The sequence below is a fragment of the Morone saxatilis genome, unplaced genomic scaffold (assembly GCF_004916995.1).
Source record: "Morone saxatilis isolate NCDOM2014 unplaced genomic scaffold, NCSU_SB_2.0 Contig12, whole genome shotgun sequence".
Taxonomy (NCBI): Eukaryota; Metazoa; Chordata; class Actinopteri; family Moronidae; genus Morone; species Morone saxatilis.
Genome location: NW_023339674.1, coordinates 15,545,909 through 15,550,880, shown reverse-complemented (window position 1 = coordinate 15,550,880; position 4,972 = coordinate 15,545,909).

Below are 4,972 nucleotides of genomic sequence, written 5' to 3'. Positions count from 1 at the left end.
TATTCAAATCAGAAGAGACACACCACACTGCAAAATACCCATAATCCCTTTTTCTAAGTGTGTTTCCTGTATTAGCCTCTCTTCTTAGAATATTTATACCATGTTTGCTGGCTTAAGGCACCTGCAGATCACTCACAGTGTGGTGCAGAATAAGAGAGCACACAGACACATAATAAGAATGACCCCTTTTCTGTGACGGCGAGAGTAGAATACATAGATAAGATTAATATCAACTTTACTGATTGAAAATTAAACTACCAAAGATTAAAGTTATGCTGATATAGTGTTAATGTACCTGCTGGAAATGTAATTAGGCGTAATAAATGATTCTGTCTGTAGCATCAACACACACAAACCCATACACGCACACACATACATAGACTGTGTGGTGACCTCTGGAGCTGTGAACATGGAGTTGGTGTCAGTCTGCATGGCCCAGGGTCATCTGACAGCTCTAAACAAGACTCTCATTAACACCAGGCCATTAAAAGCTCCTGCTGGCACGGTGTAAGTGTGTCTCTCTGTGTGTGTGTGTAGGTGTGTGTGTTTGCGTGTCTTAGCCAAGGACTAGGGGTCCATGTTGACACTGAGGAGAGCAGACAAGTGTCAATTTGGTCTTGAGTCATAAATCCCTTCAGATATCAGAGCTGCACACAGCACTCAGAAATACAGCAATGTTGAGAGATAAAGGTTAATGGAAGAGTTTCTTATACACATTATAGATAAGTTAGGTGAAAAGAACAGTGGTGGTTGCTGAATTTGTGTGAAACGCTGTGGATAGCAGAACTTTGCTGCGTCTTACTTCAGATAAACAGTTAAATCTAACCACAGACACAAATAAATTCACAGAGAGTTCACAGAGTAGGAAAAACCTCTTGCTAGTTTTTCATCACACTGATAAAAACAAAGCTTCTTTGCCATCAAGATGGTGCATCGGAAGAGGTGAAGTGGGAATCACTGAGTATTAAGATCATGTTGAAGGTGAAGATGTGCAGAAAGTAAAGTAAATCCTTGACTGAATTTAAATGACCACTTTTGCTTGACAGAATGGTTATCGAGTGCAGGCTGTGTTGACCTGAGAAGAAGCAGCGACAGCACCTCAATAGTTGCCTTGACACTCCCAGACTCACAGTTACGGCACAGTTATGTTTGTGAGGAAACAAGAGACCAGTACCAAAAACAGCTGATACATGTTTGTCTTTCATTCAGCACTTGTTGCTATTTAAAATGCTAAAAATTTAACTATATTGTCTTAGTAGAAAGTTACTCATCAACCTTTACATTTTAAATGAATGATGATCGTCTACTTATACTTTTAAAGAATATACTGGTTTTATCCTGTATAGATTAAGGTTTTATTTAATGCTGGTTTAAAGGACCAGTGTGTGGGATTTAGAGGCATCTAGCAGTGAAGCTGCAGATTGCAACCATTTGGATACAGGTAGAGATCCAAGATCCAGAAACTACATTTGCCACAAAACCCCTAAAAAACACAAAAGGCCCCGTCTAGAGCCAGTGTTTGGTTTGTCCCTTCTGGGCTACTGTAGAAACATAGTGGACCCACTGTAGAAGAGAACCCACTCTCTCTGTAGATATAAAAAGCAAATTCTAAGGTAACAAAAACACAATTCTTATTTTCCTTCTTCAAATAATAGAATAATTATTATTTATTTCTTAATATTATATTCAATTTCTGTCAATAGATCCTCCAAAATATCACACACTAGACCTTGAAAGCTGTTTGTTCACCCTCTCTCAGTTTTATCCTTATCCTCTATTTGCAGTTTTGTATGTTCTATGTTTACTGTTGGATTTTTGCCTTTGCTTTTATGGTCCTGTGTACACAGTGCAAAAGAGAGTGAACTGCTCTCATTGGACTGCACTGTATAAATAAAGATTTTTAAAGAAATTCCATTACTTTTCATGATAATACTTTGAGAATTGTTATTTACGCAGGAATACTTGATTCTGGGACATGAATAATGGAAAATGTTACCTATGTTTTCACATAAATCTACAGTTCACAGTGCTTTTCTTCTTTTCTTTTTGGAATAAATGTATTGTTTGTTATTAGAAGTTCTCAGTGCAGAAAGTATTGTATTTCACCTCTATGGGTGCTAAATCAGCAGTTATTGACTTTCTTCAAAAAGAGTAATCTGCTGGAATTGAGAGAAATGTGACAGTGACAGTTAATCCATGTGTTTTCACATTGTTTATGTTCAGTTCCTCGGACACAAACCGAGAGGGTGGACTGAAAACTTAAGGATTGGGAATACTGACACACATGTAGAGCCATATGTGTGTGTGAGCATGTTTATATGAGGAGAGAGAGAGACACAGAGTGCACATGTATTTGAGTGTGTGTGTGTTAGAGAGTGCCAGTGCTGCCAGGGTTTGCTAGAAATGGTATAATTTATCACACCTAATTAATTATACTCCAACACCGAGAAGAGTTATCCTTGTCGCTCAATCGGCTCCCCACTCTGCCTCCCTCTGTCAGAAGACAGGAGGAGAGACCCAGATAAACCCCCAGAGCCTGAAACACCACAGCTTTTTTGAAGTCTTGCTCTCTTCTCAGGCTGATTCTCCATGCCTATTTAGCCAGCTGCACATTACCATTTAAATAAAGAGGCTAGCTAAATGACCACTGGTAGAACATAAAAAGAGAAATTAAATTGTTTTTCTGTCTCACGGCACTTTATTCTTTTCTCTTTCTAGCTCAAGCTCCTCATAATTTTTAATATGTTTGGTCTGTGGGGAATGGTTGATAAAAATGCGCAGACGAATCAAAATGCAAAATGAACTATTCATCTTTGATTACAAGGTAAATCTAATCTCTTTAATGGAGAACAATGACTCACAAAGTTATATGCAGACTTGAAACAGCTCAGGTATGTTAATTTCTTGAGAAGAATTGATTATGATAAAACTAATCCAACAACAAACAAGAAAATGGCATAAACGACCACTGGGCATAAAGTTTGTTTCAAAGGAGACTGTATGATTAAAAGGGATAATGTCAAACTATAGAGCTGTGCTGAAAAAGTACAACAGGCAAATAAAAAGGCCTCTGGGGTCTATGCTGTATGTAGAAGTTATCTTGAGCTACATGCACCATTTCTAGTGCCAGAATTACTGGCTTTACAGAAAGTGTGCAGATAGCAATTTAGCGACTTCAGAGGGAGGGATGTGAGACATAATTTGCATCAAAAGTTGAACTCTGAGTTATAACTTGGGGAAATCTGATCACACAGACACGATACAGTGTGACTTACGCTTCATGGAGATATCATTAACTGAGATGTCCATCGTGAATAAACGTCCATAAATTCACAGTGTAAGACTTTGAAAACCCCTGGTCTGAAAAACATACGGCTTAAATAATAATGTGAAATTGGGGGTTGAATGTGTGCAGTGAGGAGGTTTTCCTATTTAGTTCTGCCTATTTCTGTGCATCTATAGATTGTTAGCTGACATGAATATAGTTAGATATGTAGCCTGCATGAGTGAAAACACGCTGCCAAGTCCGACATACTACACTCATCATCAAGGAGGTGAGCAGATTGTATCAGACACAGATTGATTGCCCTTGAAATCTAACAAAATTGCTTAGCTTGTAACAAGCTTTATTTACTACATTAAATTATCATTAAAATGCTATTAGCGCAATTAGTTGATTTTCATTTTAAACAACACATCTATTGTGAGGGAGCAACACTGAGGTGGAGAGAGAGAGAGAGAGAGACACGGTACGGAGGACAGTGAGCAAGTGAGAGAAGTTAAAGTTACAAGAGGAAAGGAGTAAGAAGTAAGATGAGAGGAGGGAGGAGAAAAGAAAAGAAGATATGTGAGGAGAGGAGAGGTGAGTCAAGAGGAGAGAGGCGACAAGAGAGCAGTGGGAGATGAATATTAAGCAGCTGTAGTGATTAGGGTGGTGGTGCAGAGTGGCACTGTGACAGTGACATTGCCTGCCATTGGCAGCCCCTACCATGGTGATTCACTGGAACCTGCTTCATTTGGGCCGTAATTAGCTTAAATGTTCAGAGAATGAAAAATTCATCATCGCTTTGAATCTTGTTAATTGGGAGAGCCGTCTGCATTAATAGAGGCCATTTGGAAGCTCTGTGCTTAAGTATGTGTGCCTGTATGTGTGTGTGTGTGTGTGCGCGCGCACATACACAGGTACGCATGTGTGCATGCGTGTGTGTATTTAGGGTAAGTGAGCTCAGTTTTGCACCCACTTACCTGAGGAGCTGATGGATTCCAAACTGTACCAGTTTTTATCATTGAACCAGCCAAATAAGCTTCTTAAAAATGATAAGGACATCTGAATAACGCTAGCAGCGGAGAGAAATTTAACAGCTACAGTCAAGACTTACCAGCACATCTTATCATACATACAGTTGACTGACAATGCAGGAACATGCAGCTGGATGGGTATGGGTGGATAAAATACTTAAGGTATGTAAGATGTGTGTGAAAAAGTCTCTGATGTGAGTTGGATTGGTAGCTCATCCATGTACTACTGGCTTTGAAGACCAAAGGCAGAATTAATCAGTATCATTGTCTGTTAACCCTGATAAAGATAGATAAACATTGCAGCATAGAGGAGAATATAGGAAGAGATAATGTATGATTCATTACTGGCAACAGAGATAAGGTAATAAACACATATTTTGCATACAGATGTGTGCTCCATGCTTTAAATGAATGTAGTCTAGAGTATGTGGAACTGCTTAAAATGAAGAAACAAATCTATAAGAAATTAGACAATAAAGTGCTCCATATACAATCACAAACAGCACGAATGAGATACAATTAGAAGAGTATATCGACTCTTTTGTTACTTTCTAATATAAGGGAGGAATACTGCAGGATGAGCAAAAGACAAAGTCAGTGTATTGTATCAGTCAGTGATGGACAAACTAGACAAAACATTCCCCAAGAGAAAAGACAGACTGATAACATCCCT